The sequence below is a fragment of the Sus scrofa genome, chromosome 13 (genome assembly GCF_054392235.1).
Source record: "Sus scrofa isolate SSC_HxYL_T2T_F1_AM1 chromosome 13, Sscrofa_HxYL_maternal_Yorkshire_Landrace_v2.0, whole genome shotgun sequence".
NCBI classification, from domain to species: domain Eukaryota; kingdom Metazoa; phylum Chordata; class Mammalia; order Artiodactyla; family Suidae; genus Sus; species Sus scrofa.
This window is the reverse complement of record NC_139395.1, coordinates 66,384,054-66,401,681: the sequence shown is the minus strand read 5'-3', so window position 1 is coordinate 66,401,681 and position 17,628 is coordinate 66,384,054.

The window sequence follows — 17,628 nt, the reverse complement described above, 5'->3', positions numbered from 1 at the left end:
AATTCTTTTTTCTGGCCCTCTCAGCTTCACATCACCCCAGAGCATAGTCAAGGATTGGTTCCCTTTCTCAAAGAGTTAGACAATGTAAAGGAGAATCAGAATGTGCAACCTTTCACATGAGGCTTTCTAAAACATCAGAAGAGGTTACTAAAAGGAGAAGGACAAAGAAAAATCTCCTAATTGCATTATATCCTTATTCCAATCTTTGTCTTTTGAACTATCAAGGTACATTTTTTTCCTTTTAAAAAATCGAGATTAAAATTAGCATGTTAACATGGTATAAGTTTCAAGTGTACATCTTTATAATTCAACATCTGTATACATGACAGAGTGGTCTCCACCAAAGGGATAGTTACTATCCATCACCATACATGTGCCCCCTCCAGTTACTGTGGAAAACAGTGCAGAGATTCACCAGCTACTTTTTTTTAAATATGATTTTTTTTTAATTAAACTGGTTTCTTACCACAGGAATTTCAGAGCCAACATTTGAGAATCTGCAAGAAGGGTTTATGAAGCATTTCCCATATATATCTAACTTTGAAATTCATTTTTATTTTCTGGCTGAACTAGGATTCATTGGAATACTAGTATTCATCCAGGGACTGTTGGGATTGACTTATCAGTAATTCACATTAGTGTCAGGCAATCAGATAGAAAAGTATCAGCAGGAAGACAAGAATGGCCGGAAACTAGGCACAGGAACAAGGAAGCTGCCCTGGAGAAGTTTACCTCACTTTACAGAATTTTCTTTGACCTGCAAACTTCTTCAGGCTATTTAATGTATTCAACAAGTGAACTCTAAAAGGTCTCATCCAGGGAGTTCCCACTGTGGCTCAGCAGGTTGAAAACCCAACATAGTCTCTGTGACAAAGCAGGTTCCATCCCTGGCCTCACTCAGTAGGTTAAGGATCTGGAGTTGCTTCAAGCTGCAGTGGAGATTACACATGCTGCTCGGATCCAGTGTTGCTGTGGTTGCAGCGTAGACCAGCAGCCTCAGCTCCAATTCGACCCCTAGCCTGGGAACTTCCATTTGCTGCAGGTGTGGCTGTAAAAAGAAAAAAATAATAAAAATAAAAATAAAAAATAAACAATGCCTCATCCAGGGACTTCATCCAGTGCCAACTAATCCTTGTATTCAAGAATGAGAGCTATTGTCAAAAAAATGTGGGGCACAGACTAATTTAAAGTTGCAAGTAGGTTTTAATCCCAATTTGCCAATGCTGATCAATCATGAAACTTCCATCTCCCTTTGTTAATAATAATTTCTTTAAGATTATAAAAGCTTGTATCTCATTTGTGGTATGTTGGGAAATGGAGCCACTATCAATCCCCTAGGTGTGCCTTCAGTTTCAGGTGGAGAAAGTGACATTTCTATCTGCCATCCTGTACTAGGTGCTCATGAACTTCTGACTATTTAGGATGCTGAGCCTAACAAACCCAAAGACAACTCTTCTATGGATTCTGTCCCACAATCTACCCAGAAGGAGGAACACAATGAGGTACCCGAAAGTTAAAAATAATAATGGTGTAGATAAAGCTTTGACCATAAACATTTTATTCTCTCTTTTGAACAAAAATAAATGAACTATCATTATCTGTGAAATTTTGGATTAGACACCAAATTCTCACAGACATAGAAGATCACTGTCTTTGGGGCAACCTAAAACACTTTTTCATGTAGCTATAACACACAATGTCTATCTCTGATATTTCAAAGTGTTCTGCTTAAATTTACTTGATTAAAATTATCTTCTTTTAGCCTTGCTCAGCTTTATATAAGTGATCTAGCCATGTAAAGCTGTTACTCCAGATAACAGAGAGAGATAAAATTTTCAAGTGTTTTTTAATTCAAAAAAAATTATAGGACAATTCCTTCTGACAGATAATTTTTATAATAAAATGTACTTGACAATGTATCTACTATATTTGCTTTCAGGCTAAGTTCATAGAGAATTGGACCCTCAAATTTGGCAGGTATGATGTTTTAACAGTGTTATCATGAAAGAATGCTTAAGTGTCAGATAAAAATGTTCTTAACTAACATTAGAAGACATGGACTTTTTTATGTATGGGTTTTTCCAGAAGCTACTGAATTAGTTTTTTTTTTAATATGCCTTTCTTCCCCAAATGATGAAAATCTGTGATTAGTCACACCTCTCACTTACAAGGCTATTCATTAGTTCATTCGACACATATTTATAAAATATTTACTCTGAGTCAAGTACTAAGATATTGACTGGACTTGAAGAGAAATACATTCACTAACTTCATTCACTCATTCAGTAAATCTTTATGAGCTAGGCTCTAAGCCACATGCTAGAGATGTAAGGGTGAATAAGACAAGATAAAGTCTGGGGCAATGAACAACCAAGTCATTACAACAATGAATCCAAGAGACGAGAGAATGTTCAAGAAACCAAACCCAAGACACTTACCTGACCAAGGCATTGAGTTAGTTGGTCACCCAGTGTCCCAGGCATACCCCCCAATCCTGTTCAGAGGTAACAATATTGGTAATGGCTCCCAGCAAGTACAAGGTACTATGCTGTGTGCCCATTTCATTAGCGGAGATGATTATTGCATTCCACTGACAACTTCTCCACACTCTTTTTGAAAGAAAATCTTCGGAGACCTGAAAAGCCTCCAGGTTTTGACCTTTCTGTTCCTCCCTGCCTGCCTCCACCTTCCTCTGCCCCACAAGCCCTGGGGGCACTGTAGAGGCTTTCAACCCCCTTGCTCAGGTCCCTGCCCAGGTGACATGTCAGTAGTTAAAGTCCTATGGAATGATCAGTACAGCTCTGGTTTCCAAGCCTGGCTGAACACCAAGACCACCTGGGTGTGCCTTAAAAACTCAAGTTGCCCAGAAAAGCATGATCTAGGAGAGTGGTTCCCAAATCTGGTCCCTAGTCCAGGGGCATCAGCATCATCTGGGAATTTAACAGAGAGGCTGAATCTTGGGCCCCACCCGAGATGCACTGAATCAGAAAACGTGGGGGTGCAGCCAAGTGATCTGTGCTCTAACAAGCACTGCAGACATTCTGAGGCACTAACCATTTGATCTTGAAGTTATGGGGTAGGTGCCTGGAATTATTTTTCAGCACCCCAGGTCATTTTGAAGACAAATGAGTTTGGAAAACAATATTCCTCAAAACTCAAAACACCATTTGGAATGCCCCAAAAAGGTGAGCTAAGAAATGTATGAAATAAAATATTGGAGAAAACCTTGAGGAAGAATAAAAGTAGAGAAATTTGCCATGGAATTCAAAACTGACAGGTGTTGCTATCAACTGCAGTACCTTCAAATGTTACACTGTAGGATTTTTTTTTTAAAGAGCACATTTATTTTGCAAAAGGATTCTATTTTGAGACCGAAAAACCTAACCTTTTAAAGTTATCTATTCCCAAGCCATGATTTTTAAAAGAAAACAATTTAAAAAAGACATGCCTGAAATAGAAAAAAAAAAAAAGTTCTATTAAATAAACGTTCTGGTGGAAAAAAAAATAGAGGTATTAAACTTGGATAAAATGTAGAGCATTTTTTTTTCTTTTAGTTTTTCTATTTACATTTAATGTTCATTTAAATTACTACTGTGTTTCAAGTGTTTATGATTTTATCTTTGTTAATTAAGCATGTCTTCTGTCCTTTATGTTCTTTAATAATTGAAAAAAAATAGGAAAGAGGTAAGATCTAGAAAGACCATCACATTCTTGATTATAGACTGCATACAGTACAGTTGAAAATAAAGCCATTGAAGTTCCCGTCGTGGCGCAGTGGTTGACAAATCCGACTAGGAACCATGAGATTGCGGGTTCAATTCCTGCCCTTGCACAGTGGGTTAACGATCCGGCGTTGCCATGAGCTGTGGTGTAGGTTGCAGACTCGGCTCGGATCCTGCGTTGCTGTGGCTCTGGCGTAGGCCAGCGGCTACAGCTCCGATTAGACCCCTGGCCTTGGAACCTCCATGTTCTGGGGGAGTGGCCCAAAGAAATAGCAAAAAGACAAAAAAAAAAAAAAAAAAGGAAAAGGAAAAGAAAGCCATTAATGGCTAAGACTTTTTAACCCTTGTTTATTGCAAAATCAATCTCCTACAGAAGCACACTTTGGAACCTAACAGATCCTTGCTAGATCCCATGTCAGAGTCCAGCAGAGACCCTGGTTAATAACATGGTTCCTCTGAGTCTTTTATGGGTTTCATGCCATGTGTCTGGACTACATCAAGTGCTTTACATGCATAAATGCCCCTCACCCCAAATAAATCCACTCTGAGTGTTGGAACATTAGAATCCCCACTTCAGATAAGAGAACTAAACCATAAAGAAGGTAAGCCACTCAGCTGACCCTGGGCAGCCTGTGTCCAGTCCAGGTCCCCTCCTTTTCACTATCCTGTTTCCTTCATGCCTAACATGGTGCCAGGAACATAACATGTACCAGGAACACTCAGGAAATGCAGGGCTGTTTTGTTCATTTGCTGTGCCCATGGTTTATGTCTGGCCTTAAAGAGTCCTAAAGACTTAAAGAACCCCAAAGTACTCAAAAGTGACATCAAATGTAAAAACCATACTCAACTATTAAATAAGCCTAAGAAAGGCCAACACAGTTCTTATTTTTCTCATGATGACTACTCTGATGCTGTGTTACAAGACCAAATGTAAAAATTCTTTAAATATTTATTGCTTTGTCTTCACTTGGTACACTAAAAACATACATATGGCACAATCCAAGACTGGCCTATTTCACCCTGATTCAGTGAAGAGGGGGATAGATTTTTCTAGAAATTTTCCCAACTCAGGGCTTTCCATACTCAGCAGGTATGGCTGGGAAGGAGAGAAGGAAGACTGCCTTCTACCACAGCTTTGCTTTAGCCCATCCCTGACTCTCCATCCAGTCATCACTAGAAATCTGCAAGAGGGAGCCAGATGCTACAGCCTTCTCTCTGAGGGTGTGAATATCCTAAAACCAAGTGAGCTTATGCTATCTTAGTCAAAAAGATCTTGGAGTCTCATGCCCAGGACAATTACTTAAACATGGAAGCAGGGCTACCTTCAGTTTGTGTGTGTGTGTGTGTATGTGTGTGTGTGTGTACTCAAGCTGGCAACAGTGCAAGCAACAGTTCCAGAGTTGTGAGCCTACAGCATGCAACTACTGTCATTGTGATACACCAAGAGGAAGAAACCAGGCTTTGACAATAAATTGAACATAAAAACCTATGACCTGGTCTCCAGCTTGGTTGTCTTAGGAAAATGCAAATTCCTCACTCCAGCTTAGCACTCAGTGATGTGGAGTCTCTCAGTGCTTTGCCTGACCAACTGGTCTCCTACAACACGAATCCCTAAAATGCCACATACATCCTGGCGACCCATGGTGAACTCCTCACCTTGTTCTGAAGCTTCCCCGGAACATGTCTTTTGTGACAAGTGTGGGGAAAATGTAGTGAAGAGTTAAAAGTGAATCTCTTACCTCTTTGAACTGTTTTCTTCGTACTTCGTGTACACAGATACACTTTTGATGTGTTAACTAGAAAATCTGACTAGAAAAGAACAAAGCAGCTGTCACTGGAAGGAAGACACTGACAAAAAAAAACCACACAGCCCTTTATTGAAGAGCTGTCAAGCCCATCCTACAGTTCTGGGGTTGTCTGCTGTATTTATCAAAGACCTGGATCTGATGCAGGAAATTAAAAATAATAATAATAATAAATCTGTCCACTGGACATTTATTAAAGGAATCTAAAATTATATTACATTTAAAATAACAAAAATGGATATTTTAACAATTCAAACACAAGGTGTTTTTATTAAATATATTTATATATGTATATTTGTATGTCTATGTGCATGCTTTTCTAACCATAAAAATACACATGTATAGAGAGAATAAAGGTATACATATAGAAAGCATGTCTGCATAAAAAGTAAAAGCATTTATATTTGGTCTCAGTTTGAAGGGATTCTTTTAAAGCATTTTAATGGTTTTTTAAATGTAATTTTCATTTGAATATTATATATAACATTGAACCTTTTCAGTATTTCTGAAACTAGCTTAAACAAGGTCCTTCCAGGCAAATGGATTTCTTCATTTCATGTTGCTCCCCTGACTTGAAATATTTTACTGAATATTATCCCCAGCTTTAAAGTAATACACAGGCTTTGACTGACTCTAGGTCTTTACATGCTGATTATAAATCTGGGCTTAGTTCTAACTATTGTATTGCATAGAGTTTAACGATCTTCTTCCAAGCAAATATACTGTATGTAATGACTGGTTTGTTTGTTGTTTTGTTTTGTTTTGCTTTTACAAAATCCCAACAGCATGAACGCAAGGAAAAAATAAATCCATTAAAGAGTGTGAAGGAAAAAAAAAAAGCTAAGTATAGCTCGAAATTGTCCACATATTCAAATGAATGTGTCTCCTTGGATTTTCAGGTTACACTGACAGAAAAGAGCAAACCTATAAGACAGAGGTTCAGCACTGGGCCCTAGCTTTAACACTCAAGAATTGTAGGACCTTAGGCAGGTTATTTAACTTTCCTGAGCCTCAGGTGCTTCATCTTTCCAAAAAAAAAAAAAAAAAAAAAAGGAGGAATTTACCTCACCAGGATTATTTAGATAAAAAGAAGAGAGGTTCCGGGAGTTCCCGCCGTGGCGCAGTGGTTAGCGAATCCGACTAGGAACCATGAGGTTGCGGGTTCTATCCCTGCCCTTGCTCAGTGGGTTAACGATCCGGCATTGCTGTGAGCTGTGGTGTAGGTTGCACACGGCTCGGATCCTGCATTGCTGTGGCTCTGGAGAAGGCCGGTGGCTACAGCTCCGATTCGACCCCTAGCCTGGGAACCTCCATATGCTGCGGGAGCGGCCCAAGAAATGGCAAAAAGACAAAAAAAAAAAAAAAGAGAGAGAGAGAGAGAGAGGTTCCCGTGATTAAATAAGTTTAGTAAGGGCTACATCCTTGAACAATTCATTTAACACAAACAGTGGAGAACAGATGACAGAATAGAATGCAAAGCTTTTCAGAGTCTTTCACGTACTCATGTTATCTTTCTAATCATAAATACAACTGAGTGTTTAGAATTCTGAAGAATTATTTGACCTGGAACACTTTTATGATAAGTATTTCTGGAGAAAAAGGTTTCCCAGAACACAGTTTGAGGAGTGGGGGAGGTTCGAAGGGACATCTTAGGTCAATGGAAACCCTTTAATGGTGCACTTGGAATTGCATGTATAAAGACCATGTTACAAGAATTGGGAAACTGACAACTCAGGTCACCATTGCCTCAGCTACAAAGTGACTTCCATGCCCTGTGTTACTTTTCCTGTATTCATTGAGAAGAAACGCTCTGGAGGACAAATTATTAAGTAAATATATTACTGGGAATTTTTTTTTTTTTTTTATCTTTTTGGGGCCACATTCGAGGTATGTGGAAGTTCCCAGGTTAGAGATCAAATCAGAGCTTCAGCTGCCAGCCTACACCACAGCCACAGCCACACCAGATCTGAGCTGTGTCTATGACCTACACCACAGCTCTCAGAAACACCGGATCCTTAATCCACTGAGCAAGGCCAGGGATCAAATTCACATTCTCATGGATACTGGTTGGGTTTGTTACCACTGAGCCACAATAGGAACTCCCTAGGAATTTTTTTACACTAAGATTTGAAATTCCCCAGGATGGGAGTTGGGGGTACAAAATAGGTGAAAGGGATTAAGTGGCTCAAGCCTCAATTATAAAATAAATATGCCATGAGAATGTAATATACAGCATAAAAATATGGTTAGTAATATTACAATATGGTAATACTGTCCTAACTTTGTATGGGGACAGATTTTCACTAGACTTATAGAGATCATTTCATAATTTATGCACATATCAAATTACTATGTAATACACCTGAAACCAACATAATATTGTATATCAGCTACATTCAATTGAACAAAATAATTCAATTGAACAAAACAAAAAAATAATCACCTTCTAGGTGATTTACACGTATTTAGGTATCTAAATATTTGTCATACTGGACCGCAGACCAAGCAAGTATCTAAATTTGGATCAGGACAAGCACTGGGCAGGAGTTTGGTGACCACTGAGATGAGTTTTACAGTTTTCCCCAAAAAAATAACCAAAAAGGAAGATTTGTAAGAGGCTGTAGATTGTCTTAAATCCATGATTTTTTATTTATTTTCAATTATCAAAAGCCAAAATATTGCATTGAATAAGAGCTTCATCAATCTAATTTAGCTCTTCAATCATTTGAAGACAGAATTGATAATATCCCTTCTTTTTGAAAATTCTGTCCTCTGAAAATTCCAACATTTTCAAAGGATCTGATAAATAATACCAAGTTCATTGGCATTTCAAACAGACAAGACGCTTATCTATTTTAAACCATTATGAATGTCATATTTCCATTCAAACTCGGGAAGATCACATTTTCAGCTACCAACCAACTATGGAAAAATTCTTCAGACAACAATAACCTCTTAATTGAAGATTTCTCTTAAAATTATTTTTATAGAATAATGTAGGAGTTATCCTCCTGAAAAACAAAATTACTTTTAATGAAGCAGTTCAAAATCAGGGCAGGGAAAGAGCAAAGAGTTTCCTTGAGGTTCTGGTGACAGTTTACATAAAAAGATGTTTTATTTTCTCTTTGCAGGGTGTACACCATCATTTTGTCTTATTATTCCTGACATTCAGTTCATCATATTAGCATCTTTGTGGGAAACAAGAAAGCAATTAAGGTTTTTGCTTTTTATTATTTGGAAGACAGAGATTTGCTTTCCCTCAAAACCCTTAATGATGAGGCAGACCTGGTCAAATACCAAACGCACAGATTTTAAAATGCAATAAAGATAGAGCTTTAATAATTTTCAATTACAGATATTCTGCAATAATGTTAGCAAATCTCATCTAAAAAGTAAATTATTCATTGAATAGAAAATGGGAAAGCTTTGGGACTGTGACTCTCCCATTTAGTTTCACTAAGATTCTACTTGATAAGGTCCTTTTAAAAGATTACATATTTTATACTTTGTTTCTATCCCTTTCTTCCTTCATGATGCTGTTTCTACTTTTTAATATACTTTTCTAACAAAACAGGGTAGTTATAGAGTGGCCATTCAGAAAGACCTATTCAGAGCAAGTATTCATTCACTTGCTGCCAGAAATACTGATAATATGATATTTTTTTATTTAGTTTTAAGAATAGTTTTTCCACTTTAAGCAAATGAAACTTAGAACCAAAAAAGAAAAAAAAAAAATCCTGTCATTGGCTTTCATTAGAAAATTGGTAGGAAAAAGTCTTTCATGTTGCCTTTGCATTAGCAAATATTCCCTTTCACGTAAACAAATAAGATCATTTATTGGTAAGTGCAAAGAATACAGCAAAACTATAGAATCCCAGAAAATATCTTAAATCAAAATAAAATATAACAGGAGTTCCTGTCTTGGCACAGCCGAAATGAATCTAACTGTATCCATGAGAATGAGGGTTCGATCCTTGGCCTCACCCAGTGGGTTGGGGGTCCTGGCATGGCCGTGACCTGTGGTGTAGGTCACAGACGTGGCTCAGGTCCTGTGTTGCTGTGGCTATGGCACAGACTGGCAGCTGTAGCTCCGATTCAACTCCTAGCCTGGGAACTTCTATATGCCATGGGTGAGGCCCTAAAAAGCACAAATAATAGCAATAATAACAATAAAATATGACAAAATGAAAAAAGAGCAACAGAGACAATTTTTTAAAAAGAGAAGTGATGCCCTTACTAAACTTGAAAACAAGCCATTAACAGTCATTTTTTATGAAAAAAATTTTAATTAAAGTATGGTTGATTTATAATGTTTTTTAATTTTTGTTGTACAGCAAAGTGACCCAATTACACGTAGGTCCACATGCTGTACAGTAAAAGCCCACTGACCATCTATTCCAAATGTTAGTTTGTATCCATCAATCCCAACATCCCCATCCATCCCACTCCCTCCTCGTTTCAACCTGGCAACCACAAGTAGGTTCTCCATGTCCATGTTCTGTTTCTGTTTTGTAGATATGATCATCTGTGCCATATTTTAGGTTCCGCATAGAAGTGATATCATATGGTGTTTGTCTTTCTCTGACTTACTTAGTATAAGAATCTCTAGTTCCATCCATGTCACCGCAAATGACATTATTTTGTTCTTTTTTATGGCTGAGTAGTATTCCATTATATATATGTACCTCAACTTCTTAATGCATTCATCTATTGATGGACAATTAGGTTGATTCCTAATGTAAATTGGTACAACCACTATGAAAAAACAGTATGGAGGTACCTCAGAAAACTAAACATAGAACTACCATATTATCCAGCAATCCCACTCCTGGGCATATATTCAAATGGTCATTTTCTATATTCCCTTTGCAGTGATTTCCATTGTGCACAGATAAATGTTAGATTCTTTATAATCCATCTCTTCACTTGCCTTTCACTTGCCAGGAATTCATTTATATTTGCTACTCTTCCTGCCTTAAGATAAGGTGTCACACATAAAACTTGATTAGCTTTGTACGAAAAAACTCTTGCAATGAAGCCTGTGACTAGAAGACTCTGTGTTCAGAATTCTAGAACATATTCCAAATTTCACAAGATTTATGCGAAGTGTTCTTGGGTTCAATAACACAAACTTTTCATCCAATAACTATCATCAGTTTATCTCTCAAACCCAAGGCAACGTGTTGGAGATGGCAGTGCTATGGGAAATTTGAAGGCACACATCAAATTCAGGGTATGCTCTGTTGACTATTATTTTAAGCTCATGGATCTTTTGTTTGTATTTCACATCTTGTTTAAGGAAAGCATTTGTTTATCCACTTTACTGGGAAACTAGATTAGAGCAATATTAAGTGAATTAATTCTAGCATCTTTAGATCCTGTTTCAACTGGAATAAAAAAAAAATCCTTTTCAATTGCTTCCATCTACTAATTTCACTCATTCCATTTTATAAAATTCTTTGGGTTTATTAAAATGGCAGATAATCTAGTGACCAAAAAAAAGTAATGGAATCCACACTGTCCCTTACTCAGCATCCTTCAGCAATATCTCTCTAGACAATAAAAGGATGCTTAAATCTTTACCGGCTTAATTTAGTTTACATGTGTAATGTGTATTTACATGTGTACCAACACATAACTACTAAAGAAATAATCTTCACAAAATTATTCATGAAGAATCTTTTTAGCATTAACTTTTAGAAACCTTTTTTTGAAAAGCCTTTTACTGAGGAAATTTAGTAGATCTAATACAGAAATTACATGCATGGTTCTTAGGGTCCAAGAATCAGAGGTTCCAATTCTGGCTTGACCAATTACCAGTAAAGTTTAACTTTACATCTCTGGCTTCTGTTTCCTTTTTTGGGGGGAACTGGAAATAGAAATAGTAGCTTTCCCATGGATTGTTGAAATGCCTTAAGAAAACAAACACATCTAAAGAAAGTCCACATCTAAAGACCAGTACCTGGAATAGAGTAAGCACTCAATGAATGAGAGCTGATGACTTGTCAAAGTTGAACTGTGTCAACAGAAATTATGGTCTTAGGTAAAATTTAGCCTCCTTCAAATCCAGTCTTGTACATTTGATTCTACAGTTCTCCATATGATTTGCAGGGTCCTATTCTTTATTGTTCTCTCTCTTTCTGTCTCTAGGGAAATATTGACACAATTTGCATTGATATGACAAGATTATTGTTGGTAACTATAAAAATGCTCAGTAAAAAAACATGAAAACAAAGCACTACCTGCCAACACTAAAAGGAAGCCTATCCTAAAGTAAGCTATATCTTTAACCAAATTTGAATGTGTATTTAAAATCTCCACTTGAGTAAATAATACCTTTACCTAAAGTGGTACTTTCTACCTTATTTCATGCTTGAGTCACTACAGAATTTTTTTTTAAATGCATCCACGGCATGCAGAAGTTTCCAGGCCAGCGATGGAACCTGCACCAGAGCAGTGATCCAAAACACAGCAATGACAATGCCAGATCCTTAACTGCCAGACCACCAGGGAACTCCTATAGAATATTTTTTATCCCATAGATTCATTTCTACTTGGATTCGTTGAACATATTTCCTTAAAAATCTTTTCCCAATGTCTTCATTTAGAGAAAAATTCCACTTTTCCTTGACTCCATTTTTTGGTTTAGAGAAATGAATGAGAATGGACTAAACAAGGCAGTTAAATGTATTTGTGGGCACTATTTGTGAAACTAAATGACTTCTACCCACTTTAGCTTAAGTGAGTCTCTTGATAAATACTGTAAATACAAAAATTACTAAAATTCTTTTTCATTCATGGATTTTGATGCCCATTTTCATAAACAACTTATGTTTGACTACTTCTCTTTCAATTTTTATATTTTACTGTATATAATAAGAGGTTTAGCTGGAGGAAGAAAACCATCCAATATTTCTTACATGAGGTCAAAAGGAAGATCCATTTAAGAGTACAGGATCTCAATGTTCTATCAATTCCTCTTTTTTTTTTTTTTTTTTTTTTTTTTCCCTAGGGCTGCTCCTGTGGCATATGGAGGTTCCCAGGCTAGGGGTCAAATCGGATCTAAAGCCACCAGCCTACACCAGAGCCATAGCAACGCAGGATCCGAGCCATGTCTGCAACCTACATCACAGCTCACAGCAACGCTGGATTCTTAACCCACTGAGCAAGGGCAAGGATCGAACCCGCAACCTCATGGTTCCTAGTCAGATTCGTTAACCACTGCACCATGATGGGAACTCCCTATCAATTCCTCTTGAAAGCCTACTAAGGTGAGAAACACAGGATATATTACTCATTGTGATGCTCAGCAATATGTAGGGTAAGGTTTGGTTTTAAACACTCTCAACACAAATACACACAAGTAGACAAGCACACACCAGAGATTTAAACTCATGTTGTCCACAAGCTACTCCAGGTTCACTTCATCTTCCCACAGAGCCCTGTGGTGGGTATAAAATTGAGATGAATGGATTGGTGTCTCCAGTTTGATCCACTTGTCAATTCCAACCTCCTCAGCAGGCCCTGTTGTTGCCATCAGCTCAGGCTGCTATAACACAATACCATAGGTGAGTTGCTAACAACAGACATTTATTTCTCAGAGTTCTAGAGGCTCGAAGACCAAGATCAAGGTACGGGCAGATTCAGTTCCTGATGAAGATCCTCTCCCTGGGTTCAAACCATGTGCCCCCAAGGCAAAGAGAGAGAAAGCTCTGATCTCTCTTCTTCTTAGGAACAAGTCACATTATGGGAGCTCCCCCATGAAGATCTCATCTATACACAATGACCTCCCAAAGGCTCCACCTCCAAATATCATCACATTGGGGTTAGAGCCTCAGTATATGAACGGGGGGTGGGGGGAGGCAGAAACTTTAAATGCATAACACCTGTTTCAAGGTGTCAGTGTACCATATTTCACTTTCAAAACTCATAGTAGGATATTAGCTTGTACACATCATTTTTCAGTTATGAATATGCTGGACCAAATCCCTTAGGGCCAGCTCTTCCAACATTAGTTGAATCACTGGTCAAGTAAAGCATAAATAAAGATGTCTTGAGATAAATATTTAGTGAGACTTGATTACCTACATCTTCCAAAGCCATTTAATTTTGTCTCTGTATATATATATTGATTTTATGTAATTGCTTGTAAATTTGGTTTGTGTGCAGTTACATGAATATAACCTGGTCTATTATTTACTCTGGCTTTTAAGAACCCTGTACACAATCAAAATATAAACAGCCTAATAACATGGAAAAAATGATTTAGCGGAAAAACAAGAGAGTTATGTCATAGCATTATCACAGCTAATTAATGGTTTCATGCCTTTTAATTTTCTATTTTATCATTAATTATGGTGTGGTAAAACTTCCTAATTAAAATAACCATACCATATGCTGTTATATGTGTCCATTTTGTTCTGGGAGGAGATGTATGTGTCCTTTCACATGCTTTATCCTCAGCCATCTGTGAAAACGAATCCTGTGTCAAACACTGATCAGCAGTTCTTCAATTTGATGTTATAAAGCATTAGAATACTTGGAATCCTACATCTAACCATTTTTAATTGATGTTATGTCTTGTCCAAAGAAGGCACTCCATATTTGGGATGTGTGTGTGATTTTGGGCTGATCTGTCATGAAAAGGGAGTCTTAGTGACTTCATTGGCACTTTCAAAGACTGAAAAGAAATCAAGTCCACTATGTCAGCAGCTACTTTTTTATTAAATGGCTATCTTTTGAAAGAGTATACAACTGGAGTTTTTTAAACCAACATAAACATACTGTCAACTGTCAACCGGCAAATTGATTTGTTTTTATATTAATGGGGGTTATTAAGATACTTGGGTTTAATTCTCACATTTTATTTTTTCAAATAGAAAATATTTACCATGATTTCCCTTTATCCCTCCCAAACCAAAAAAGTTTTCTGAATCTTAAAATTCTACCATGATTTCTTGACAAAGCACAGAAAAAATTTAGATGTACCCAAGAGCACTTGAATTCTGCTCATTTACATTCTGTTGTGGAATAGTGCAACTTCACATGGTTTTTTACCCTCTACCATATTGGTCTTTTCCCCCACATCAATATCTTTTTAGGTCAACCCACATCATTTTCAACATCTTGGTTCATCAATGCTTCATTTGGTCCAATATTTCCTGAGTTTTATTTTTTTCTCTTCCTAAAGGCCATCATGGGTGATTATTTACCAAGCTTCTATGAAGGAAACATGCTTATGTTGTCACTTTTACTCTTGAATAGTAGATGAGCTGAGCCCATAACTGTAGGTTGATAGTTATTTCCTTCAGAAATTTGGAGGTATTTTATTGTCTTTTGACATTGTTGAGAATTCTACTCAGTGGGTGTTGGTAAACTTGGTAGATAAATCTTTTCTCTATAATTGCTTTTAAGGTTTTCAATTTATCTTTGGTGTTTTATGATTTATTTATGATGTTTATAGACAATGATTTATTTTTATTTACCTTGCTTAGGATTCAGTGTAACTCTTCATTCTGAAGATACCTGTCTTTCATTTATACTTAGAATTATGAACAAAATAGTTTATCTCCCTATCTATTATTTCCTTCCAGGAAATCCGGTTAATTTCTTAGACTTTCTAATTTTACCATCCATGTCTTTTAATGTCTCTTTCTTATTTTACAATGTTTTTATTTCTCCAATACATGATTTTTTCCCTACTGTGCAGCATGGTGACCCAGTTACACATACATGTATACATTCTTTTTTCTCACATTGTCATGTTCCATCATAAGTGACTAGACACAGTTGTCAATGCTACACAGCAGAATCTCATTGCTAATCTATTCCAAAGGCAATAGTGTGCATCTATTAACCCCAAGCTCCCAATCCATCCCACTCCCTCCCCTTCCCCCTTGGCAACCACAAGTCTCTATTTTACAATTTTTTAAATCAATCACTCTTCTTTCTCTTTCTTCCCTCCCCTTCTCCCCTCATTCTCCCTTTCTCTCTTCCCCCCACACTCTCCTCTCCCTCTGGCCATCCCCTCTCTGCACACCTCTTTTTCTCATATATCTAATGTACTATGTTACTCACTGAGGTACATTTTACGACCATATCTTTTCTTCCTCGGTAATATGAGGATGTGCTTGATAAATGCCCCACAGGGTTATTGTGAACATTAAGTATAGGAAGACCCTAGGAGGCTATACATACTCAGACTAGTAAGAGCCTGGATTCCAGGGAAAGAGAACAGGAATGCAAACTGCAGGGCATGAGAGATCAAGCTCTTCTCCTGCACATTGTTCCTGTACCAAAAGTGGGCTGGAGGGGTTGGGGGTGCAACTTTAAGCACCTCTGTATCTGCTTTTTGCCTACTTTGGCATGCAGAATTCAAGGACTTGTTGTAATGAGAGACTAGCAGGCTCCATGCAGCTAGGACCTCAGGGCAATGAATGAGAGAAGAGGAGAACCTCAAGGATGGTGAGAAAGTCACCTATAAGAATCACTAAAGGATAAACCAATCAACAATATAAATTATTTTGGTGATACAGGTAGACATGCATTGATGAATGTTCAGTAAAGGGACATCTTCTGAGTTTCAGTAGCAGGAGTATCATTAAGTGACTCTCTGACAAGTCTTTAATTGATAGAAAGTGGTTCCAGGTGATCCAGTTTAGAGCTACCACAGGAACATGAGAATGAGATCTTACCCTATGGTTGAGTGGAGGGGGGCTGGAAAACCCTAGATGGTGTGTTCATCATTGGGGGAAATACTGCACCAAGGGAGCAATAATGGGTTCTTATGGATTTGAAATCTTAAATATTACATGGTCCTCCAAAGGGCCATAAAATATATCTGTGGTATTGAAATACTATAACAGGAGAGGAGTAACAACTAGAAAGCCATGTCTAAAAAAAGACTCTTAGGTGGGTGATAACTTTTAGAAAAGAGTGGAGAAACTCTAGCATAGATAATCTATGCCAGACTTAATATTGGATGAGACCATTTGTAGCATTTTTGTTGTCTCTATACACTTAGCTTCCCACATGCATCACGCAAGAGGTTACTTCCTTCTTGTTCCTGTGCCTACAATTCCAGGGGCTACCATGAGGGGGGTTAACAAAGTGAGGGACTAGCATGCTTTTTTGATTTTCATACATATTTTTTTTTTTTTTAGTTAAGAAATATATCCTAGTTAAAACAGGCTAACACGGAGTCCCTGTCGTGGCTCAGTGGAAATGAATCTAGCATCCATGAAGACGAAGATTCTATCCCCCGCCTTGCTCAGTGAATTAAGGATCAGGCATTGTTGTGAGCTGTGGTGTAGGTCACAGATGCAGCTAGGATCTGGATTGCTGTGGCTGTGGATGTGACCAGCAGCTACAGCTCCAATTCAACCCCTAGCCTGGGAAACTCCATTTTCTGTAGGTGCAACCCTAAAGGAAAAAAAAAAAAAAAAAGAGGCTAACACAACCAGCATGGGTAAATATCAAATGCAAGAAAACAAGAGGTAAACACATTTAAATCGAATATGGTACTTCTGACGGATTTTAGACTGGTGTTAATTACTGTATAAATTAATTTAAAGATAAATGTAATTATATTATATTATATTATATTATTTCTAATATACTTAAAAGACTTTAAAACATATACTATTTATCCTACCATCTATTCTATCAAGTTTTCCTTCCCTTTAATATAGTCTTACCCCACAGCCTCATTTCTTCATAACCAATTTCAATAGTTCAACTCCTAGTTCAAATGCTACCCTCTACAGACTCTTTGGGGCTCTGCCATCAGAGGAAATTCCTCTCTCTTTCCTTTGAATCCAATTAATATTGAATTTGGGTCTCCATCTTAGGCTGGTTTTCAGGTGTGTATGCTATGTCTCCTTCACCCCACCAGCAATGGATTCCAAGTTTCTTGGTGGCAGATATGTGCTTTATTCAACATCATAATTCCACACAGCCCTCAAGAGAACGTATTGCACATACCACAAGTGCAGCACATACAGAAGCTGCACTATCAGTGGCACAGACTATATAAGTGAATTGTGGATGTCACTCAGATTGCAAGAAGTATTTGCAATTCAATGTGAGCTCTTAGGAAAATA